This window comes from Cyanistes caeruleus, chromosome 1 (genome assembly GCF_971803275.1).
Source record: "Cyanistes caeruleus chromosome 1, bCyaCae1.hap1.1, whole genome shotgun sequence".
Classification (NCBI taxonomy): Eukaryota; Metazoa; Chordata; class Aves; order Passeriformes; family Paridae; genus Cyanistes; species Cyanistes caeruleus.
In genome coordinates, this window is record NC_141701.1 from 78,661,271 (window position 1) to 78,688,276 (window position 27,006).

Here is a 27,006-nt window from a genome sequence, read left to right on the forward strand (position 1 = left end):
GTAGTATATGGTTCTGCCATTCATGTTCCTCAACTACAACATAATTTCATTTCATTTAGTGGTAAATCACATCACAGATTGATTAAAATATAAAACCCAGAAAAAACAGTAAAATTTAAAACAGTACCAGGAGCACTGGGGAAAGATCATATTTACTTAAAAACATCAAATCAAATGGAGCCTACACAAGTGGCAGGAGACAATCATGACTTGAATGGATTTACTGTAGGATATGTAGAAGAATGAGATACTCTTATTTAATATTTCAACATTTTCTTCCTGTAAAATGCAAATCATCAAATTCCAGAAAGGCAAGGTACTTGTGAAGAATGACTTGGGTTATGGCATATAAAGAGCCATTATACTTGGATTACATTGGTGGCATTATTTTGTGACAAAGTTAAAGAGCTCGAGTCTTTTTAATAGTGTCACATTATCTGCCAGTTACTGACAGATGTAAAATCTGCAGAGGCCACTCTCAAGTATTTCTTCAGAAACTCTCAATTCCATTTGGTGTTGAATAAAGAAAGAGTATGAATGATTTTTTTCTCTGTTTACTGAAAATGTAATACAAGCTTTGTGAAGGCTTAACCTATTTTATAATAACTTCATTTGAATTTATCAAAATTGAGTAGGCAAGTGAAATCAGGCTTTTATTTTTCCCACACAAAGCTAAAATTACAGAAATAACTGGAACATTTATCAGCATTGCTGGTCACCTCTAACATCAATCAGTTTTCAGTTATTTCTGAGAACCTCATGAGTATTGACAACAAGGACGATGACCTGCAGAGGAAATTTAAATTCATGCCTGTTTGCAAACAGGAGAAGTAATCAGCCTCTTACACATCCTGAAAAACTGTCAATCAGATGTTTTCCTGCTTCCTTATTTCTAAAAAGTAGATCGTCTGCCCCACCTTGTAGCAAATCAGACTTCCTGCTCACATGTATTCTCATGCAGAAATTAAGTAGAAGAGTGAGATATTGATTTTGTGCAAAGATGCTTAATATAATCACTCAGTATGAAAAAAAATTAAAAAAAAAAACCCCAATACTGCCTCTTTCAATGTTAGACTGTCTCTGAGTCTGAGCACAAGCTACTTCAGCAAGGCGGACTGAAAAATAGGTTAAATTCAAGATCAGTAACTAAAGAGAACAAATGTAATATTGAGGCATGTTTGAAGGTAACTGGGCCCTGAAGTAAGGTTAAGTTTACTGAGGAGGGTGAGAGAAACTCCTGAAGATCATGTAAGAATCTGCTCGACACAACACAGGCCTCGGCAAGAAATTAGTAAGAATTACACCTGATGCTGTGGGGAAAGGCTGGGTCCCACTGAATGGTTCAAGGGGGTGGGTATGGGAGAAACAGATACATTGCATGAATTACTGAATGGGGAGCACTGAAACATGTTTGGGAATCTTGTAAAACCAAGAGAACTTTGGCAAACATCCTAAGGCTACAATGAGTCTGAGATTACCTTTGGCAACACCAGAAATATCAAGATGGAGAATATTATTTTTTTTAAATTCTTGTTTCCTTTTTCTCTTGATTCTGCTGTGCGTTTTCTGCACTTCTGTTCACTCCTGGATTTCCTAGTCTCCTCTGAGCTGGGCTCCTTGTGGATACTCCTTCATGGGGAGTCCTGCTTATTTCAGTTCTCTGGGTCACCACAAAAACTCCAAAGCCTGTTAGGATCTTGTTTCTTGTGTTTATTAGGATGTTAACACAAAACTTGGCAGGTCTCTCCAGACTTTCTGTACAAGTTCAATTCACTGCAACTTGGCTCATTTTGGCCCTGATGATTCAAAATGGCCTTGAACAAGAAGTTCCTTTATCTTTATACTTATTCTTATCCAGTTAACTATAGACATGTATATTATTTTTCTTAATGGCCCAATGACCCATCACCTGTGTCCTGCACTGCGGCATTTCCTATCCAATCACCTACTCAATTACTCAAAAACTTCTAGAAGAAGAACATGAAGAAGAAAGAAGGAAAAGAAACAACATTCTAAATCCTCCATCTTATCTTCTGCTGTCTAAACTAGTTTAAACTCTAAACTAACTTTTTCACCCAGTGACTTAAGAAAACCCTCTAATCTACACACTCACACTTCTAGCTTTTCTATCTAACTTTAACAGTTGTTTTCATGTATCACCATGAAAACATGCTCATAAATTTCATATTATAAGAAATTCAGTGTTCTTCTGGATCTCAGAGCCAGGTATCAAAGTGCACACACTGCGTTTCAGAAGTAGCACACATAGCATGGAGGACACAAGCAGGAATGAAAGCAGCTGGTTGAATGCAGGCAGGAGCAAGTCTGGTACCTGAACATGACAGTCCCTCCTATTTTTTTTTTTCAGCTCTACTCCAAACTCACTTCCTTCGGGAGCATACTGTCTATTCTCTGTGTGTTCAAGCAAGGAAGATGCTTGCAAATTTCAAACTTTACTAGAAGGCAAGGAAATGAAGACAAGAGAGACCGTAAATTTGCAACTGGATGTGAGTGTGAATGTAGGTCAAAGGGGAGCTACCAGAGGGAATCTTGTATGCAAGTTTGAACATGTTCAGGACGTAAGAACAAGATATACATGTCCAATTCTGGCTTTTGTGAGGGCAGTTTGTGGCGTGGGGACACCTGAACAGCTGGAGGTGATGTTCTTATGGCCAGCCATGTTCACAGTGTGTGTGTGTGAGGGGATATCTATACCGGTGTGTTAAGAATAATAAGAAAAGAAAAAGTGGCAGCCTGGCATTTAGCAGGGATGGCAAGCCTTCTTCTCTGGTTTTGAGAACTGCCATCAGTTCCAAAGTCCACTGGTCTTCTCTTAATGTGCATAAAGAGTGACACACAATTCTGAGCTGTAATGGGTATTTATGCTTTCCAGCCAATTTATATTCACATTGCAATCTACACTGTTTAGCTTCATTTAAATACTTTTTGCATGTAGGTGCTTTATAGATGCATAACTTGCTCTGTTCAATATTTATTATTTCTCAAACAGACAATAAAAATTCCACAGAGAGCAGTTATTGAGGCTCTTCATAAAGCAAGTACTTGAGCCTTTTTCTTTCAACTGATTATCCAGTCCTTGCAGTGATTGCAGTAAGTTTTCCTTTTATAGATTATTGACTTGGTTTAGTTCCATTTCATTGATAACCCATTATCATGTATCACAGTAACACAGCTTCTGATAAGGCACACTTCAAGCAGAAGCCTGCCACTTGTGGCCTGCAGGCAAAGAAATGGCTGCAGGGAGCCTTGTGAACGCTTTTCACCTGTGAGTAACAGCTGCTCAGGAGTGTGGTAAATTGAAAGACAGAGTCACTGGTCTGTCCAACACCAACACTTCTGGGAACACCTTTGCAAGATCTCCAGCTTGGTACCAGCAAGAAATGAGTTTTATCCTGTCACAGCTCCAATTGGTGATACACATGGCAAAGGGAGCTCGCATTACTTTTCATGGGCTTGATGCAGGCATTTCAGCCATTAAACTAATGGCTCACACCAGAATCTACTATAATTTTGGCAGCTTTAAAACAAAAAGTATCTATTTATTTCAAATAGCACTTCCTGATTGTGGGTTATTTCCACAACATCTATTAGAATAAAACTAATGTTTCAACAGCGTGATAATGAATTGCTTTGTTCAGAGTGACACTGAGCTTTCAGAGCACTTTTGTTTTCTGAGAAATTGAATTTCAAGTTCATCTAGAATTGTTTCCCCATAAGGTTTTTGATCATCACAAGCATGCCTTCAAAATCTATACAGAAGCTTTTATATTTCTGCTCATTTTCTTAAGTAATACGGTAACAAAAACATCAATAGGGAAATTAAGTTCTTCCTCCTCCACCAAGAACAGAAAATGATATAACATGCAATTTTTAATTTAAAATGTGGACTGCTTTTTAACAACTGCTATTTTTACACTGAACCAATAACAACTAAAAAATAGGTCCTGCATTTCAAGAGCAGAGAATATATTTATTAGAGAATAATGGCAATAGGCATTAATAATATTGCACTATTCAACAATATTGATGCATGAACAGTTTCTGTCTGTACATATGTACATATGGTTTTGTAGTGGTAACACAGGAAATTCACTGGTTATGTATTGGGTAAACAAAAATCAGATTTAAATCTACCTCACTGAACACAAGTTGTAAATGAAAAAATCTGTGGGAAAAGAACAGAAGAATTAGCAAAGTGATATCTAGTGTTTTTCCACATCTGCAAAGCATATAGATTTACAGCACTATTCATTAATATGCTTCACCTCACATATCCATATTTATCCAATTGTATCAGAAAAGAACAAACAAAACCACAGACACATCTGTGAATGTTTTAATCAACCTCATCTTTATACTACAAGTCTCACAACCACATAAATAATAACTAATTAATTAGAGTAATATTCTGTAACCTCAACCTTCCCCTTCCTCTTTTGCAAAGAGCACTATACTGTACTACATAGAAGAAAAGTGACAGGTTACTCTATTACACATATTAAGCAACAAATTGAAAGGTCTTTACACAGTGTAACTAAGAGTATTTCTCCAATTTCTACTTAGAATTTCCACTAATGATTTTACTATTATTTTTGCAGCTCTGCATGAAGGAACACTATTAATCTTACTCATGTAATCTCATGTATCTAAAACCCCAAATAAGTCAATATATCAAATGAAAATCAAATGCACAGGTATTACAACTTTTACATATACATCCAGTCCAAATAATGGAACCCAAAGAATTTAACATTTCAATCTTGAATTTCATTAAAACACATACATTCATTCAGCACTGGTGACACTTGTATACTAAACTGATGAAAGCTGAAAAATTAACTCTCACAAACCTCCCACGAAAATAACAAAACAAAACACTCCAATAGTATACAAACAGTATAATAATGAACCCAGCACCACCAAAAAATAACAGAGCACTGCAGCTTTAGTTTACCAACGTGCTTCTTTTTCCCAGAAACAGGACATCATAAAATAGCCTAAGTCTGGTTGTTTGATCCTGCCTGGATGCTCAGCCACCACCAAAGGTGTTCTATCACTCACCTCTGCAACTGCATAGAGGAAAGCAATTATAAGACAAATGAGGACAGGGAGAGATCACTCATCGATTACTATCACAGGAAAAGTAGACTTGACTTGAGGATTGTAATTGAATTTATAACCAATCAAAATTAGAGCAGGATCATGAGAATTAAAATGAGTCTTAAAACCACCTTCATCCCATTCCTCCTTCCTTCAGGGGCTCTACCTTCTTACCCCAGTGGTGAAGGAGACAGGGAGTGGGAGATATAGTCAGCTCATGCCAGGATTTTCTGCCACTGCTCAGGGAGAAGAGTCCTTCCCCTGCTTCGACTTGGGTTGCCTCCCATGGGAGACATTCCTGCATGAACTCCTCCAGCTTGAGTCCTTCCCACAGGCAGCAGTTCACCACAAACTACTGCTGTGTGGGTCTCTCACCACAGGATGCAGTCCTCCAGGCACACCCTTCTCCAGTGTGGTTCCCCCCAAAGCACTGTAAGCCCTACCAGGAAAACTCTTTCAGCATGGGCTCCTCTCTCTACAGGTCTGTAGGACCTGCCAGGACCCTGCTCCTGCACAGGCCTCCCATAGGTTTACAGCATTCACCTGCTCCAGTGTGGGGTCCTCCAGGGGCTGCAGGTGGATTTCTGCATCCCCATGAACCTCCATGGGCTGCAGGGGCACCGCTGCCTCACCATGGGCTGCACCACAGGCTCCAGGGGAATCTCAGCTCTGGCAACTAGAACACCTCCTGCCCTCCTTCTGCACTGACCTTGGTGTCTGCAGAGTTGTTCCTTTCACATATTTTCACTCCTGTCTGAGTGCAATTACACCTGTGCTCTAACTTTTTTTACTTGTTAAATATGTTATCATCTGCTCTGACAGGCCCAGCCTTGGCCAGGGGCACATCCATTTTGGAGCCAGCTGGCATTGGCTCCATTGGACATGAAGGAAACTTCTAGCAGCTTCTCTGAGAGGATGTCTCCCTCCCCTCACCCTCAGCTATCAAAACCTGGCCACACAAACCCAATACGCCTAATTGTAAAAGTCTTATGTATAACAGTAACAAAATGTTTTGTCAGTCTTTCAGAAGTCATTAGTAGTGTGGATTTCAGGTAGATAGGTTTTGTAAATCTGTTTTACTTTTTCTGCTTGAGCTTCTTGTAATTAGGAGAGTCTCAAACAGTGAGCCAGGTTAAACTCTGTAGTCAGAGAACAATTTAAGCAATTAAAATCTTTGTAAATGTAGTAGGAAAAGATGAAGCCATATGAATTCACTGGATTCTATTTTCAAAGAAGTTTGTGAGTTACACACTGGATTTAGTTCATGGAGGTATTTAAGTGAACCTGATTTATGTGTCTAAATGCAGCATGAACTGACCCCAGAATTTTATATCCCTCCACACTAGATGTCTTCCAGCAGGATGTCACCTTTCTCCTGATGATAGTAGACGTGGAGGGTCAAGTTGGCAAAGAGAGCAATGGGAAGAGACTACCTGGCTGATGAGCTACGTTAATATTCCCACCTCGTTTTCACAAAATGTCACCAAGTAGTGTGACAGCAATAAACTTCAGAACTCAAACTTAATTAAAGAACATTTAACACAGATGTTGCTACTGGCAACAAAGTAGTACTGCCACTGTAACCTCTTCTGTCAAGGTGACTGCTGCCAGTCTTTCAAAATATTGTACCTAATGTATAAGTAACTGAATATACTAGTAATATTCAGATTTTGTATGTACCATGCAATCAGACAACAGAAAGCAACTTTTCTGCAAACAGATTTGCTTTTCTTTGCAATCCTTTTCTCTGGACATTAATTTTATTGAGAGCAAACAGGTTCAAAAAAGTCTTTAAGGAGTTCTATTAAGCAGCTTTTAATAATGCTGGGTTTTAGTGGGATTCCGATTAATATGTTGCTATACTGCTTTTCATTCACCCAAGTAGTCCAAGTGCTTTAAGATATATATGTGGACATTTTTTTCAGACTACCTCCAGCACCTGTTCACATCTTACAAATACTTCCTAGGTCTGCTGAAAGGACAGACAGACACATATTTTTTTACCCTGTAGAATATTCAAATGAATAGCTGGAAATGTTGGAATCAGGGCAGATCTAAATTCCTTATCTATTACCTATTTATCTCCTAGAGCTACAACAGGTAACGCGGCACTTACGTGTGCGATACTGTCAGCAGTTACCCATCTTCTACAAATTTCTTTCCCATGAGCAACCAATTTTTACATATGTATTCCCAGAAAAACTTATTTTTTGGTCTCAGTTTGCAATAGATAGGGCAGATACCTGATGCATGCAAGTCAAGATTTGGTGTACAATCTCTGTACACAATTAGTGATAGAATTTCCTGATCTCTCCCTATGGAGCAATAGATCCACAATAAATGTGTCTTTAAATCTTCTTAAAAATTTGTGGACATTTCCGTAAGTAAGGTCCTCTGTCCATGTGGCTGTAGCTACAAACATGTGCCTCACTTCCTCTTACCCTTATTACCACAGTGAAATGTGGTATTATTTTCCTCCTTTTCCTCTGTGCCATCTAAAACCTTTCATTTTTCTTCCTCCCACTCCTTGTTTCCATTTTTGTCTAGACACTAAAACTGAAGTCCTATCCATGTCAAAGCCCCAGCAGGTACCCTGTGTCTGCCCTGGCACACCTCCAGGGGCCAGGCCACCTGGCTGCCCTTCCTCCCGTGCTGCACTCTGCCAGCCTTCCCTCTGCAGGGACAGAGGCACAGATTCCTCTCCTACCACACAATTTCACAGCACTTACCAGAACTCCTTCACTGCCTGCAGGCTTCTACTGCCTGACAAATTTAAGATGAACTGGCCAATAGATTAAAAACCTATCACAGGTAACTGACAGACACTGTGACTCTATTAGAAAGCCAGTAAATCATTAAAATTATGCTGAATTTCCTGATATAAATACAAACACAACAGAATTCTCTTAAACTGGACTTCCATTAGTTAACGAAATGAAGATATTGATTATTTATTTGGCTTTTTTTTTATCATCTTGTACTTTTAAATATCCACAGCCCATAAAGATCATTCACTTCTGACAGGATTTTTCTTCCAGAGTGCATGCATCACTGATTATATTCTGGCTCACATACAATCAGAGTTCCATTACTCCACACTGTAATTAAGGATATGTGAATCAATTACGAAATTAATTCCAGGGTTATAAAGCTATCATTAAAGTCAGAGAATGATTCAGGGAATTAACAGGTACCGGGTAGGTAACGCTTCAGACAAAACTGCCTAGAATATTTTTCTCCCAACATTAAGAGTGCCTCCTAAAGTTTCTTAGAACTTGTTTAACAAATTTAGTGGTGTCAGAAACAATGGTCCTACTCTGGCTACTAATGGCTTCAGGGTTTGGCCAAGCAACCACAAAAAAGATATTCATTGTTTTTATACTGCTTTAGTCCATGTACTGCATTCCAGCTGCTGCTTCCTTTTGTTTGAACACCAACGAATTATAAGTAATTTCCTTGGCTAACAATGCATCTTCAGAATAGCTACATCAGCATATTTAAATGTGTACCAAAAAGATAGAAGCATTGGTTCATTACACAGTTTGTTTTGAAATTTCCCATTCTCTTTTTTAAACAGTAACTTTTTACAGACTGAACTTATCTACCAGTAGAAAAGAACTTCAAGATGCAACCAACAAAAGCAGTATACAAAACATTTTAAAATAAATCAAGTTAGCATTATTTTTAATTTGAAAAAATAATTTAATGGCAATATTGGAATGCAGACAAAGGAAAAAGGAATATAAATCTTTGAAATAATAGAATAAACTAATTACGCATGGAATATTCTCCACTTGATGATAAACTATGATAACATTTTTAGGTTTTCCTGCTTACAAGTCTGTCAAGTACTTCTCTAATTTCTTTTTGCAGTACTGTGATTGACATAGGGATGACTCACCCACATTAAGACAACTTCAGATTTTAACAATGAACTCCCCACTTGCATCTGTTTTTTTTTATAAGGATAAAAAACTATGTCGTAAGAGTTGCTTACTACACAATCAGAAAAACATCTCCAAATTACATCTTCCAAAATACAAATTTAAGCCTCTTCTTCAAACACCAACATTTTCCCTACACATCTTATTGTACCTTTAAATCCAATTACAGTAATCTAATGATATTTTTTCTCTTTTTTTTTTTTTGGTTTTTTTTGTTTTTTTGTTTTATCTTGGAGATATTATCACTGAACCACATATTACAGAATGCATTTTCAAAAGGATACCACCTAATATTTCTTGGCTCAAAGAAGTTATATGTATTGAATGGGATTAAACAACATACAACATTTTCATTTTGGGGGTGGGGATTTTATGAGTGGGGTCTCTATATGTATCTCAGCCTTGTAGTTAGTATTGCACAGCCAATTTGTCGTTACTTGGACTACTACTGATTTCTTAGAGTGAAAGGTTGAATTCATAGGAGATTTCAGCACCAATGCACAACATCTTCAGAAATTTAACTCCATTTAGTAATTTTAATTAGCTGTTTCTTTTTTAGAGCCTAAATTAATTTCATAAAATCTTAACACTCATTATAAACTGGCTTATAGCAAAGAAGAGTCAATAATTGTAGGAGTTAGCAAAATTAAAATAATGGATAGTCATTTAGCTTGGGCAGAGACAGACAGCACAAGATACATGAAACACAGAAGTCAGGAAATATCATGGCACCTAATCATTAATTCTTTGCTAGTTTTTTTGTCTAACATCACAAGACAGAGACAAATAATATCCTCTGAAGAAATGTCTAGTACTAACAAAAGTTGTTCATGTACTACATGAGAGGCAACATCACTTGAGAACATTTTTCCTTTTCAGCCTTCTCCCCTTAGACCCTGGTCTTGCTATCTGCTCCAAAACAACAGATCAAAACACTTAAGAAAAGCTGATGAAATGTGCAACAACCCAAATATCCCGAAGCAGAAACTTCTATGTTTAGGTCTGACAGCAGCTGGTAAAGCTGACAAAATTATGTAAATACAATTTCAAAAGAAGTAGTAAAAAGTTAAGAAACTAAAACTTTGGAAGAATTACTGACACTTCTATGTCCTTGAAGTGTCTGGTAGCAGAAATTTCTCCTGCTTTACTGGCATAAGGCACTAGAAGGAAAGGCAGTAAGAAGCTAGCTGATCGCTCCCTGTGGTTTAGCAAGAGTATCATGATGGTTTAATTCACAATCAGGGGCTCACTCGGTTTGCATCAGGGGCAGGAAATACAGCCAGCTGACACAGCTGCATCTGGGCCTTTGCTCCATGACAAGTTAAGGTCAGTAGGGCTGAATTGAACTGGCTTGTAACAGCTCAGCTTTCCATCTCACCTGACCCCAGAGGTCTTTAGTCTGGAGAAAGAGAAGCATAACCAAAAGGACAAGTCTTCCTACTGGAAGGCTGGTGGGATAGTCCTTACTGCAACACAGGCAACTTAAGAGGAGGTTCAGATACATAACTTACATTAGACATGAACATTTAGGCCACCAACATCAGGTGAGAGAGGAATCACACATAAATGGCAAATGCAAGACAAGACATCTTCTGATAGGAGGCCTAGTGCTTTGTTATCTACATCTTCCCGTGGAACAGCAGACACGCAGCCATGTTGGTTAAAAAACGAGCAAGGTGAGGAGAAAGAAAACCCAGTTCAAACCATGATCATTTTTACAGACATAGTAATGTCTGTAAAAACACCATTATATGCAGGAACTTCAGCACAGCCTGGTAACTCAGCTGCAGAAATCAGTACAATTTCCTAAACTTCATAAAGCCAATGCCACACTCGGATAACACACAGATTTCATGCCCTACAAGATCACAGATACATAAATTAGTAAACAAATGAAGAGACTGCCCAAATGTTATGCTTTTTTTAACTGTAAACACAGATCATATTCCCAACTACAAATAAAACATATTTGAATTGTCTTCTCTTTTTAATTATGACTAGTATCAGGTAATGACGAAGAAATACATAGAGTAATCAGTTCCCCTATTTGAAACACTGCCAATAAAAAGGTTTGATACATTGCCCACAAAAATCTCTATTTAATTACCCAGGTGAAAAAGACACACGGCAAAATGGTCATCATGGTATGACAGAGACCACAGAGGAAAAGCTGACATACACATATGTATATATTTGTACATATGTATATATGTATAGGTGTATATATGTGTGTATATGTGTATATACATACACATATATACATACACACACATATGTATGTGTATATATATATATATGTGCACACATGTATGAGTATGGACAGCACCTTGTTTGAAAGGTCACTTGCCTCATGACTTTAATAGAACACAAGACCATGACCTGGCATAGCCAAATAACAGTTTTATTCTGTGTATATGTGTGGACACATACAACAGGCAGCCATTGCATTGAGCTGTTACATGTGGAGGTCAGCATTACTATGCTGCTCAGCTATATGGGCTCATCCTCAAAAAAATTAGGTTTATCTGGCACCAAAAACATTGACAGAGCCTGCTGAACCAATGTATACAACCTATACTACACTCTGGCAGATGGAATCCAGTCATACTAAAGTACTTGAGAAAAAGATTAGGGTGCTTATAAGCAAAGCTAGATTTAGCAGTCCTTTATTAGGTTCTCTATATATTTTCCAGCAGAGAATATTTTCCCTTTTCCTCTGAACTTCCTTAGGCTTAAACAAATCATCTATCACAACTGGCAAAATATTTAATCCTATGGGTACCAGCACAGATGTACTGTCTATAGTTTTGAAATTGCCTGTTTCCTCAGCTTGTAAATTCAGGGAAAAAAATAGCTATCTTGTAAAAGTCAGGTGTCTGCAATGCCAGCTAGAACAGTGATACACATCTAGTATTTTAAATGCAAGAATGGTTTAATAAATATATAATACATATATATTCTCACATTTAAAAATGTACATGTCAATAAACGTGCGTGCACACTTAAAAATCCAGTTAGGAAAGATGATGTGCAACAAATCTTTTCTGCATTCATTATACAGGCTCTAATTATTCAGCAATATTCCAAAAACATTAAAATGCCAATAACACTACAGCAACCAACAAAGGTGCTTGAGTACTGTGACAACCAGAATTCTGTCTTGCTTTAAGTGCAAACAAGTCTTCCATGTCCTTTTACCAAGTATGAAAAGAACAGAACTGGTTACAGTCGACCAAACTCTGTGACATCTTGTTCAAATGGTATAGCTCTACAGTACAGCCACAATAAAGTAAAATATTATGAACTGCTAGGTATATATTATGCACATATTTAAAAACATTTATATGCTAAATGCATCAAGACAGACCAGGATTTTTTTTTTTCATTTATCAAGGAACGGATGGGCTAGGTTCTAAAAACAACTCAGATTTTTGATGAGAGGTTATCTTTTGGATCATTTCTATTGAAGCTAGCATGGAAAATATGGAAAGGTACTTACTAGGGAAAAAAGGTGCAATAAATGAATGTTGAAAACTATCATCCATAATAACATGCTCACAAATGTGACAGACACTGACTTTAATATATTCTAGCTATATATATATAATACATATACATATATATACACACACAAACACACACACACACACACACATCTATATATATACACACACCATAGGTATATTATGTATCTTGCCTAATGTATGCCAAGACAGGTTTTGGATAGGCTTTAATATACTGTATCTGTGAGTAGAAGTGATGTGATTTACAGAGTTCTTTTTGCATTATTAATCTGACTGTGAATAATAGATCAGGTTCAGGGTACAAATACCAGCATCAAGGAGCTTTTTAGCCACTTAGGATATGCATAAAGTTACTCTATCACAATATCTCCCAACATTCTGTAATCACCCATTAGGTCCTTCTTGAGAACTATTAAAAAAAAAATTAAAAAATAAAATTAAAAAATCTTATATTCTGGTTTTCATACAGCAGAAAATGGCTTACTAAAGCTGCTTCCTAGAATGAGGAAATAAAGGAAACTGAGGTGATGCTTTTAAATTGGTGGTCACTGGCTGTTTTGAATAAAAATCCACCTATATTCCTTGGAAGCCATCCACAAGAAAAGGTTGGTATATTCAGCAAAACAAAACAAAAATGTAGTCTGCTCTGCACAACATGTATTGGATGAACACTGATCCCAAGATTAGAAGACTGGTTGTTACTTCTTGCCTGATTTCTGTCAAGCCTGCAAGTACATTTATACAACTTGTTCGGCAGGATTTTCCCCACTAAAAGATCTGAAAAAATCCACTCACTCTAAAGCAATCTTTTTAAATGGTAAGACATGGCAGAATTTGTTTTCTTCATATTTATAACCATGCAATAAATGTTGGTTTTGAGCTGTATATTTCACAACAACTTTGCAAAGTTGTCATGAAACATGTAGGCACAAACTGGAAATGTCACAGAACGTGATTTTTCCTTTCAAAATGAAACATATAGCATTTTGTTTTACCTAGTGCACATCTTGAAATAAGCATATCAATTCTTTGGTATGTGCGCACATTATAATACAAGTGTAAAGACATCATTTTTAATAAGGTTCTTGTGCATATTATCAGCCCCTGTAGCTGGATAAACCAGGCATGGTGATGATCATGCAAATTAGCAGAATTTCTTTTCTACATATATATTAATCTTAATTCCTATTATTATGCAGAAACAGGAATGTTTTCATTCTGTCTACAAAAGGCATAATTATTTTCTATTTGTTTGCGTTCACTCTAGCAGTTATTAGTTTGCCCCATGTTTACTGGTACTCAATTACTTCATGAACAGGAAATTCAGTACATTTTTATCTATTATTATTTTGATGATGAAATATTACCTATTCTCCCTGTTACACTTAATGAGGCAATGTTTTTGGTTCTGTATAATTACTAGCAGTTTGACAATAATTACATAACTTAAACCGACTTCCTCATTGTTCACTGAACTTCTTTATTTCCCATGACTTTTTTTTGCTGATGATAGAATTCCACATCTTGATCTATGACCTTCATGGTTCAGTATGTAATATTGCCTACATAAACAAGTTTATATGCTGAAAAACTCCTCTTTAATTATATCCATCATATAGTTTCCCACATCAGCCTTCAACTGTATTAATTAGTATATAAAGAGAACAAATGACTTACAAAGCCAAAACCATGCTAGTATCTTGTGCCAAATAATCTTTGTTTTAATTCACATGATTTTCAAAAATTTACCTTACTTCAAAGGCTAAATCAAGAGAAAATACTGTAGTATCCTGAAGTCCAAAACATATGAAATAATCTAATTCTAACAGTTTCTTTAGTCATACAATCCAGATATTTTTGGGTTTCAGTTCAAGGTCATGAAACTTTCTTTAAAACTCTGCTATGTATTCATAGCAATGGGTTATTTTGGTAGTTTAATACTAGAGAAACAGAAATATCTTGCCAACTCCCTAGTTATCACTCCTGTGAGTAAGCAGCACTCCAGCCAAGACAGAGGTAGTGCTGGTCAGAGTGTTGTAGCATGGCTCAGACTCCCACGGGGACAGTGCTCAACACTGCATGTTGACATCTCCATCATTTCAGTCAGCTGCCAGGGACAGTGGAGCAGAATTGGGCCTGAGAAATAGAAACCAGCACTAGGCTGAATACAAAACAGACTTTGACAGGGAAATATGCTAGAAAAGCACATAGCATAATTAATTATCAGTAGGAAACATATATAGCTACAGACAAAGGAGGAGGTGAGTTAAACAAAAATTAAATTAGTCAAGAGACAGAAATGAGTATGAGTGACCGGTAGAAGATGGAAGTGTTTTTTTCTAATTTCAATGCCATCATTAGGCATCATTCCTGGCCTTGGGAAATTTTTCAAATTAGAATTTGGCTTTATTGGATATACTGTGAGCAGTGTTTAAGAGTCACAAAAAAACACTTTATGTGCTTGACAAATAGACTCGCTGAAGCAGTCATCAGATGTTGATTTTTTTTCCTTTTAATTTGAGACCATAAGGACTATGAATGGCACCCAACTGGTTAAGTTAAAAACTCATGTCGAGTTGCAAAGAGACATGAACCAGCAATAACTGCCAGTAGGAAGAATCTCTCATGAACAAAAATGTAAGCTTACCAACAAAAAAAAAAAAAAAAAATCCAATTCTTTTTGGAAGAAAAAAACCCCAACAGAACAAAAACCAACCAACAACCCTCAACTCTAAAAAAACCTCTCAAAATACAAACCCTTGAAGAGTTGCTAAAGTCTTAAAGCCTCAATAGTAGCTGAACTTTATTCCAAAAATAATATTCCTAAACCAGCTCCATAATTTCAACTTTAGTTTCCCCATCCATCCACTTGATCTTGAAGATTACCACTATGCTCTACATATTTAGGTGTTTTCTTGCATTACAGATGACAGTTGCTAATTACTAGTTGCATCTGTATAAAAGTCACAGAGTATTTCAGGATTTTTTTATGTGAGAAGCAACCAAAGGTGCAGGGAAGAGAATCCTATACAATGAACAGTTCCTTTATATAAGGCCATGATTACACAGAGAAATTTGAGCATTTATTTTATGTTTTATCACAAGTTCCTCTTGTAGTTTCTCTTATATCTTATATTTTTCTTATATCTCTCAACAGAGGAAGGTAGACAGGCTGGAAAAAACCAAGCCTGAAGTGTAAAAACCTTGACAGAGTGAGAGAGAAAAATGCAAGGAGATCACAGGGCTAAAATTATACAAATAAAAGGCTGTACACAGACAGTAAAATACAGATAAAAAGCAATACTGCCTTCTTTTTCTCCTTCTTTCCCTTGAAACCAAGTTTCAGGTCATCTACACTGAAAGTTTCAGATGACCTAGAGTAAAATTAGAGAGGATTTCAAAGTTAAGCCTCCATGAAAGACAAAGTATTAAAATAGATAATGTAGGGTTAAATGTCATTTTTAGTTCTCTCTCCAATTCTAACAAAATCATCTCATTTAGATGAACTAGATTAAAGGAAGAAGTAGAAGTTAAAGATGCAAGGTAAATTACCAACATCTGTTGTGAATGAGTTTTGGCTCATTCAGAAATCCAAGGTAGATAAGATTTATCCCTTAAGGATAGTTATGTTCAAACCAGTTAGCTTCCTGATATGGGACTACAATTCTGCAAGTAGTTTTTCCACCACTTAATGATTTATAATTACTAGTGAGGAAAAGACAAGAATCATAAGAAGATCAAATTGAAATATAATCACTGAAAATGAGACAAGGTAACGTAAGTGCAACTGTCAAAAGAAGTCAATATTAATGTAGGTATTTATGAAGAGAAATTAAATGCAAAATTAAAAAGTTCCACAAGTAGATTTAGTGTCTTTTCTTTCAATTATCACTGAAATTCATGAACAGAATATCTGGCTCAGTATCTACTAGCAAACTGCAATTCAGATTAAACTGTTGATATGCTTACAACATTTTATCCTTGTTAGAATAATAAATTGTCCTTTTAGTTACAAAGATAACCTCTTATAAATTCCTCATAATAATTGCACTTCTTGTTTTGGGCACAAGATATTTCAGAGATAAATTCAATTCACATGATATATATGTTAGCTGAGCTGATAAGATAAAAGCCAATACAAATATAAAAACAATATATTAAAATTCTTCCTGTTATTTCTGCATTTGGTGGAGTTTCTTTTATGATAACAGACAAAATGCATTACTAGTACTAACCTGAAAGGGGACAAGCAGCCTGAAAAGTAGCATCAAGAGCTTTCCTGTTGATTTTATCTCTTATGTAAAAGGTCTTTAAACAGAACTTTGTTTTTAGTATATTATACAGAAAGTTACTGAAGAGGATAGTTTTATAGTCTATAGCAGAGCAATTTAAAAATTGTCAGGAATAAAATACTTTTCTGTCAGATTCCTAGAGCAAAGAACTTGTATTTGATTAAATCTTAGAGGACCTTTCCATCAGCTAGAAGCAACTTGAAATAAATGTTTTCTAAATATGAATATAACTTCAAATGCAGGTGCATCATACGCCTTAAATTCAACACAAATAGTTAGATACTTGCCTGAGTGACCTTTTTATGTTTTCTTTAAAGAAAAAAAAACTGAAAAAACCTCAGGATATATTTTGACTGTATTTAATACCTGTGGAAGGAAGAAGTATGGTAATGGTGAAAAAAAGTTAAAGATTCAGTTTACGCAAGCCAGTATCATTTTGTCCTTGGTAAAAGAGCTGTGAAAGTCAATGCTAAAACTCATATAGCCAAAATGAGCTTTTTTATTTTTAGAACAATGTACAGACTAGTCAGAACACCCAGGCATCAGGCAGCAAATTGATCAGAGAATTTATTGTGCTCCAATTTAGAATTTCATGACTCTTCTTACTTTCATCGGAAGTATTGCACGCAGGTGAATTACAAAGAAACAATTTCAGCTTTGCATGGCAAACTTTATCTTCTCAAGAGACAAGCAGGAAAGTATGTTTATATATCAGCCTGAATTAGCAGTGTGTCCTGGCCGCAAGGAATGCCAGCAGCATCCTGGTCTGTGCTAACAGGAGCACAGCTGAAGGGAGGATTAGTCTCTCCTACTCAGTGGTAGTGAGACAATATTTAGAATACTGTGTCCAGTTTTGGACCCTCAGTACAAAGCAGGTGTTGAATAACTGAGTCAAGTCCAGAGAGGGAGGGCTAAGCCAAGCTCTTGCCCTTTGGGAAGGAGCTCTTTGCACTGAGCTGGAAGATGAGACACAATGAACATGAACTAAAAAGCACAGATTGCAATTTGATATAAGGGGGAAAGGACTTGTGGCAGGGAGCAGAGAAATCACTGTGGGGGTAATTAGGCAGTGGAACAAGTTCTCCAAAGAGGTTGTGCCGTTTCCATCATTGTAGATTTTTAAGACCTGGTCTCAACTCTGTGTTGATCCTGCTTTGAGCAAGAAGTCAGACTAGAGGACCTCCCAAGGCCCCTTTGAACCCAATTATATATAATGGTAATGCAGAATTATACACATGCATTTTTGGCAGAAATAGAACCTTTGATTTTGGTGGTTGTCTTGACTAATCTGAAGACTTGTAGCAGGCAACAGTCTCGTGTTACAAACAGCCTCTGTTCAAGAACTGCCGAAAATAAAAGAAAAACTTCAGGAAAAACAGAACACGTGACTGAATCTCAGCTGACTTCCAGCGCAGTGCTGCTAAAACACAAAGGGATTTTGTTGATTTTACCTTTAGTTTAACCCTTTCCTTTAAGCCTACGTGCATACAGACACAGATCTACTTGTGTTTGAAATGCATCTACGTGAGCAGTTATACACACATGTATAACCAGACAGGACCTACTCTGCAAGGGATCCAAACACCACTACATACTATGCTTTTACTATGGGCTTGATTCTCTTTCATGGTTTTTCCCAGTTGTGTGTATTCAAGTCTATTCCCACCAATAACAGGATAAAATAACATAGTAGTATAGACACACTGTTTCTCCATTACAGAAGGGGATGAATTTGCTGACCCACCAGTCACTTTATCAGGCTGTTTACAGTACTGTCATTAAAGCAAGTTGTTTAATTAAGTTCATATGAATAGAGGTGATACTCAAGCGTGAAGTTCAGGCCTAGAATACAGAGTCAATTAGCTATAATCAGGATACCAAGTCAATTAATTTTAAAAATGAAAACAAGTCCAATTTTCAGTAACAATTCAATCTTTATTTTTGATGTCTATTCCATTTTCAAATTTCAGAGTGTGCTGTGATACTAAGACACATACATACACACTTCAAATTAAATCTAATTTGAGCATTCTAATAAAGCATCAATACTAATTTGGTGTTCATTTTCAGTTTGAGTCATGAGAAGTTACAGGCAATTTTTCTGTTAGACAAAAGTAGACATTCATTTAGACTGGAGTTCAACAGAACAGATATTAGCAGAACTACAATACCAGATTAACTTATTGAGCTCCCTTTAGACTCCTGGAAAAAGAAGAAAAGAAATACTTGTCTGCATGGAATTAACCTGTGTGCAGATATAAAAATGGAATCCTAATATGTTGAATTATAATTTCAAACAAATATCCTTATCAATAAAAAAGAAGGGACCTCCTCAGCAGGCAAACAAGTCTTGGAACCCTGGTGGAGAAGCACTAAGTTAGGTGCTACAAGAGCTCTCAGATGAAAGAAACCAATCTCAAAAGGTAACTGGGGGAAAAAGTCATTATTACAGGGAAGGTCTATAAGAAGGACACAGAATAAGCAAAGTTGTCTAACCCTGTTCACTGCTAAGAGATATCACTACTATTGGACAAAAGACATTAGCATCATATTGTTTCATTTCACAGCATTTCAAGATTTTTCTGTAGTACAAACGATCAGTGCCAGACTTATCTATGTCTACCAGTATAGCAAACACCAAATTTGATTTCCTCCATGTTCTATTACAGGGCTGAAATTGAGAGAAAAAAAAATTTCCTTATTCTTATTTGTAGTAAAAAAATAAAAATAAAATTAGGAGCAAGTTGTATGTCAAGAAGGCAGCTGACAGTAGGTCTCCCTAAAGCTATAGCTACCAACACATCCTGATACTAAGTAGACAGAGACATCACAGCAGTAAAACACCAAAATAAATCTGTGAGAAGCAGTGCTGATTTGTCAGGAAGTCAAACTCATCTATCCAGTCTCAGCAGTGACTACAGAACACACACAGAGAAAAAGAAAATAAAAACAAAACCAAAAATAAACCCATATTTCAAAGGAAAAAAATGGGGAAAAAAAAAAATGGAGGTCTCAGGTACATCAGGCAGTAAGAAAGTGCAACGGAATGTCTACTTTCTTTAAAAGATATATTCTCTATATTAACCTAAGGCTCATCTTTGTACCATCTTCAGTTTAGTTTTATGCTTTCTTTGTGCATGCATCCACTACTTTTTGTGCTCATAATTCTCACAGATTTCCATGAAACACACTCTTCTTCTCACCTCACATAGTTTATCATGTATGCTTGGAATAGTTTCTTCATTATGATATACCTACTTCTTTCCTTTTGACCAGCAATAGCTTTTTCTTAATTGTATATGATAATTTTTATTCTACGTATATTTTTATCTTGGAAACTCAGGGTTGTTTTCTTAATGCACTGTTACAGTACGTTTATGGAAAACAGAAAATAAGTTTGGACCCCTAAGAGTTTACAATTTTTTGTCTTCCAGATAGGGCTGTTTCAGTTCCCATCATGCACTGGTTTAATTCGTTTGCCATTCATAATGTTTACAGACCACAAACTGTTGAAGGGGAACAAAGAAATCAAGAAAAAAAACCACCAACAACAACAACACATTTTTCTATGAAAACTTTTCCTTTCAGGATTGGTATACAGCTTTAAGAAAAAAGATAAATCACCAGCAAAACAGAAAATGATTTCTACATTATCTTCTTTTAGTAAAAACATTGTAAGAATGCATGCATTATAAGGGATCTTACAAACACACCACTTGAAAAATCATGGTTTGTTGAGACATGACATATCAACTGGTTTCTCACTGTGTCAGTAATGGTTCCCAGGAGTTTGGTATCAATTTTCTGGAACATTCAGTTTTTTTAAAACAAGTATTGCCAGGGAGAGAGAGACCAGATCATTATGATGTGCTAACACATTAATGATGCAATTTGAAACCTGCATTATGAACAGATTCATTAAATGAATGTGAACATTAATTTATGCTAGGGCTTCACTTTAAAAAAAATTCTAGCTGCCCATTATTAGAATTTTTGACTCTTCATGGTACCTCTTGGATGCTGTTGGACAAATAGTACCTTAGGAACTGGACAGTCAACACTATCAAAGCATATCCCAAAATCTAGGTTTTACTGAGAATTTTATTAAGTGTTAAAAAAAACTACATAAGAAAGAGGTAGCTGCTTAAGTCTCCAGTAAGGCTTAGATCATTAAAATTAAAATCATTGTGTTTTTGTTGAGGGGCTCTTAGGAAAACCATTGCTTCCTGAATGGCATTAGAAACATTTATCAATTTTTGCCCAGAATCTCAACAAAAAATACATTTCTCTAGCTGGCATCATCCACAACCTTGAAATGGGATAATGTTTCTGAATTAAGTATACACAAGAAATCCTAATTTGAACAACTTTTATGTTGTTTTAATATGCTTGCATGGCTTCTAAATCCAAATCAAGGCTGGAAGAACTTGTGTACTTTGGGCCAATCTTCTCAGCAGATAAGTTTCTGTTCCTTGCCAATTGATCTTGTAACCTGATTAGGCTATTTTTTCAAATAATAATTAAAAAATTAAAATTGTCATCAACATAATTAAATTCAGAAAGATTTTATGCTGCTGAGAAAGTCATCAAAAGAAACAGGCAAAAAGACTTGTCTTTCACAATGTACATGTGCCCAAATAATAAAGATACTTTTTGTGATCCACTAATTTAGTCTCCTGATAACTTACATGAAGCATAGTTATAGTCTTTGTTGTACATTCAATACAATAATTTGAAAAGTCTTCAGTAACTATTTCTTCAAACATAATCTATCAATAAGTTTGATAAAGGTCAGAGAGGTGGAACACCTCTCCTATGAGAAGAGGCTGAGAGAGCTGGGGTTGCTCAGCCTGGAGAAGACTCCAGGGATTCATCACTGTGGCCTTTCAATGAATGAAGGCTTGCATAACAGACTGGAGGAGAATCTATACCAAGTCTTGTAGGAACAGGACAAGGGGGAACAGCTTTAAACAGAAAGATGGTTGATTTGGGGTAGATTTAGATGGGATAAAACAAAAAAAAAGTATTTTGTTTGTAGGGAATTTGGGGGTATTTTATTAGTTTTTGTTTACTTGTTTAATTTTACACAATGAGGGTGGTGAGACATTAGGACAGACTGACCAGAGAACTTGTGGATGCCCCACCCCAGTATGTGTTTGAGGATGGGTTGGGCAGAACTTTGAGCTCTGCTGCTCTAGTGGCAGGTGCCCCTGCCCGTGTCAGGAGCTGAACTAGATAATCATTAGAGGTTGGAACTAGATGATCATTAAGGTTCTTTCCAACCAAAACCCCTCCATGATTCTAGTTTAAACTCCTTTTTGTTTGTTCAGCCCTCAACAATATTTCTGTTGAATGTAGTGTACTCTATTTCCTGACCTTCAGTTACCAGTGATGGCATTTTTATTCTACAGCTAGAGAATGAGATGGGTACATCCATAACCGCATAATATATCCATTATATATAAGGCAAAAAAGACCTGTGAGATAAGATTCTGGCTTCCCATAGACAAAAGAAAAAAAAATAAAAAAATAAGGCCCTAGATGGGCTAAGCCATTATGACACATGACAGATAATGGTTAAGAGGAAAAAAAACAACCTTGTCATAAATCTGAATATCATTTGCCACTCATCAACATCTGATGGCATGACCAGCTGTATTTTATCACATCATGGAATTGCCCCTTTGGCAATAATGATGACATAAAACTAAACCAGACAAGTATATTTAGGTATGCTATGCCAAAAAAAAAAACCCAGAAATCCAAAACAAACAAACAAAACCACAAAAAAACCAACCAAACAAAAAAACCCACCAGACCAAACCCCAAATAACTATTATTTATTCTTTTCTCAGGTAAGAGAAATATTAAATAATTGCATAGGAAAAAAAAGATAACCTAATTCATGTTTTGGAATAAATATTTTTTTGAAAAAAATACATCAATAGTAATGGTAGGGGAAATTATATATATAAAATTACAGCTATGAAGAGCTAGAAATCATAATAGATGATCCTGTCCAATCCTGTACATTCCTTAGCACTAAAGATTTGTGTATTTTGCATAGTTCAATTTTGCTAACCTTAATGCAAGAGTTATTTCCATGGACTGATAATGTGAATCTTATTAAATGGGGAGGTCTGCCTTGTATGACTGCTTCATATTCAAACACAACATTACTTTGCCAGTCATTTTGTTTACCTCAGGGAACACAAGAATATTTCTGTTTTCCTAGGATTCATTGTAAGTGGCAAACACTGTCACAGCTGCACTGTCCCTCACAGTCAGAGAGGAGCTTATTTCTGAAAGTGCTGGAATCCAGCTAGTGCTGGAAACATAAGCCATGCTGAGTTACAAACCACTTGGTGTATAAAATACAGTGGGGAAAGTAGGTAACAGGCAGAACTGTTTCAACATTTAAGACTCAGAGTGCTAAACCCCCATTTTTACAGGATAAAAGCTCATACCCAAGGGAAGGGAAACAGTGGAAAATTAGGAAGCTGCATACTAAGTATGAGATGTGCTTTCTCAGCAGCAAGAGAAATATCTCTGGAGACCATTTTATTTGTTATAACCTCCATAAAAAAATCAAAGCAGAATGCAACATAAAGCACATACATATTTTTGTAAACTATCATAACAGCTTGTAATTACATTTGTACTACACGCTTTCCCATGCTGCTGTCTTTGAAGTTTATTAACACTAATTATTGGACTTTGCATCCTACAGTGCATACTTAATCCAAGATTTCAAGAGAAAAAACATATGTGTGCTGCAAGTGGCTGTTTGAATATCCAAACACAACTCATCTCCTGATTTAATTAAGCAGGGATAATGACAATATGACCTTTTGAGAGCTCTTCAAGACACCTTCATCTACAGTGCACTTCTTTTCATTATAGGTGGGATATCATCAAGTGAGTCTATGAAAACTTTTTCAAGTATTTAATGAGATATGAGAAGGAAAAAAGTAAGGTATTTTAAAGGGCTATGAAACTAAGTCATGGAAATTATGTTTTGATTTAAACAATTTTCAGAAAATTCTAAAAAAACACATAAATATTATTATCATGTTCTCCATAAAATTAAGTGCTATAAAATTTTTGCAACTTCCATTTTTTTTCTAAAACCACTAGTGTCTGGAATATATTCAGAAGGCATCATTCCAGCCCTTCCAACTAATGTTTTCAAAGACTGAATTTATTCTTACCCATTTAATATTTGTAGGATGACAGAACTGCCATTTTATAAGCAGAGATTCTAAAAACACTGGATCTGCACATGAAGCTGCTAATAGCTGTTGCATCTGTAGCCATTGGTGCATCTATTACACTGAATGCACAGCAAAACTGTCAGACCTCTTTTTAGATCAGTAACTCACTCAAATCTAGAAAAGTTTCCTATTGAGTGGACAGATTCTGTAGTCACATAGAAATAGCATTTTAACCCAACACTGAAATATACTTTGGTGAAGCTAAACTTGGATAACTAAACATAACGTCAAAAGACAATCTGACAAGAAGACAGCAGCAACATAAGCATTAAGTTGAAGAAAAATAACTGCCTGTATACCATATGGGTAGTCACATATTGCCCATTTATAAGATAAAAATGCTAAAAAGTCAGCCTATAAAGATGCTGGAACAATGGCTAATTTTCAGTCAGTTAAGTCTGAATGAGTTACATTTACATAAAAATCCTTTGATCTGAACACCGAGCTCTTTGTTCACATTCTCATTCTGCAGCACCCATCACTACCCCTCATCCCTGTTGGTTGATGATGTGTTGCAAGATGGAAAGAAGACCATTAATAAAAGCTACCAGAATATGTGAATGTTAAAATTACACCGACTCAAACTTTTTGTTGACATGAGACCTTAAAAACCACTGAAAAGTACTGATAAGTACTAAATTTTTATCATCTGTGCAGATTTAAATAGGCTAAGAAGTAACTATTTTAACTCTTCCACCTCCTAAAAACTCCAGAATATTTTGTAGAAGAGGAGATCTGGAAAATACAATTATTGAAGGGATTTACTTCAGTTACAGGCTGATTTTTGTCAAGATTTTCATCATGGCTTCTCACACCAATGATAAGACATAGACTGAGTTTCAGAAAAGGCAGTTCCACACATACTCAAGCCTACTTAAACACATATTCCAGAGACTGGCATCCACCAGTGAAAGCTTCACATCTCTACTTCCCCACAACCAACTAAATTAGTCAAGCTCAACTCATAAAGGTCTTCCCATAAGCACTTTTGAGTACTTCTATTGTCTTAAACTACCTGCTTATAAAATTATGTGCTTCCTTGCAGGTAGCTAAAAGGGAACCAAACACTCACCAGCGGCAGATAAATTCTTACGCCTATCTCAAACAGACAGAAGAAAATGAGAACTCAGTCCAATGACTACAGTTAAAATCCTGTGATAGCACACCAGCTGACTGTTTAAGCTTCTGAGTCTGGAAGTTTTGGAGGCTTTTTGTTGTTTGGGTTTTTTTTAATAATTCATTAGCCAAAAAGACTTTTCATGATCTGTTCCATTGACTATCACCCTGTCACTGATTTTAGAAATCAAACAAAACACAGAAAGAAGAGTTACATCTGCAGGGCATACATCCTCATGCTGTGCATCCCCAGTTGGTTGACAGCTTTCAGAAAGGTCTCAATTCCCTGATAAAGAGCACTTATCCCTCTCTCTCATGGCCCATTCAGCTTCATTTTGCTCCAACAGTGACAGGCAGCTTTGTGCACTGGTAGACTGATCTTTTGCAAGCTCTGAATCACAGGACTGTCTAAACTTGTTTTCCTGATGACTTTAAGCAGCATCCTAGGCAAAACTTCTACATAAAACAATACTGTCATGCCAGAATAACTCAACAATTAGTAGAACACAGCATGACCTTGTAAATAACCAAAATGACAAATAGCTAGGGAAGAGTAAAGAGAACAAAGTAAATTTAATTCCCCTTTTACAAATTCATTTGTGAAAGACGATCTGCAGTTTGAGTATCCTGAAGAAAAATCATTAAAAACAGAAGTCAAAAGGGTCAGTTACAAAGAGAATTTTAAGGACAAAGCAAAGGCAAACAACATAATATTCTCAGCAAAACAATCTAATTTACAATTATTTCAATTAGGGACATCTTCCTCTCCAGAGATTTGCATACATTGCAACTTGTATAACAGTAATTCTCCATTATAACTACCTAGCAAACACAGCCTGTTATTCATAATGCATTAAGCTGTATTCATTACTGCTAGGTTGTCTGAAAAAGCTAATCCCCAGAACCACAAAGGAGCTCAGAGACACAGTGGCAGGAATGGGAGTACTCAGTTGCACTCAGACCCATCCCAGGAGGCATCTACCCATCACAGCCCCATCTCCACAAACTCAGAGGAGCACAAGGATGCACAATACAGGTGGGAACCCAACCCAAGGACTACCAAGCAACAAATATCCTATCTGGACCACTCTCAGGATTGTCCCAGCACAGCCTCAGCCTCATTGTCCAGGTGTGGAACCCATTACAAGGAGTCAATCAGGAGCAAGCTGGAAATCCCTTTCCAGATTAAAAGGGTTGCCCTCCAGGAGACACACTGTAGGACCCACAGGAATAGCAATCCCAGATCACAGGACTTATTACAGGATGTTTAGAGGAGGAAACAAAAGTGGAAAAAGCTAGAAGCTTAGCTGATTTGGGACATAACAAGAGTAGGAAAATAGAAAAATAAGAAAAAGTAAAGACCAGGTTACACATAAATAAGTGGCTTGTCAGTGCACTCATCTGGCTCACGCCCTGTACCTGACCACCAGAGCCTGTCCTATCTAATTATTAAACTACTTTTTACCTGTTTTGTGGGTGAGAAGGCTCTATGATGTGTGCCACGGATATGTTACATGAACCCTGTTTGTGCATGTGTGCTTGTAGGAATACATCTTTAGCCTTGCTCCCAGCTGAGCCTGGGGACATGGAGCTACAGCACCTTCACCTCACCTCAGGCTGAGGCATCCTGCGTGAAATATTTTGCTCTGACAGTTCTCAGCTGCTCTCGCCAGGATTACTACACACATGATCTTGATAACAGAAATTAGGGTGTTTTGCCAAAGTCTGTGAAATC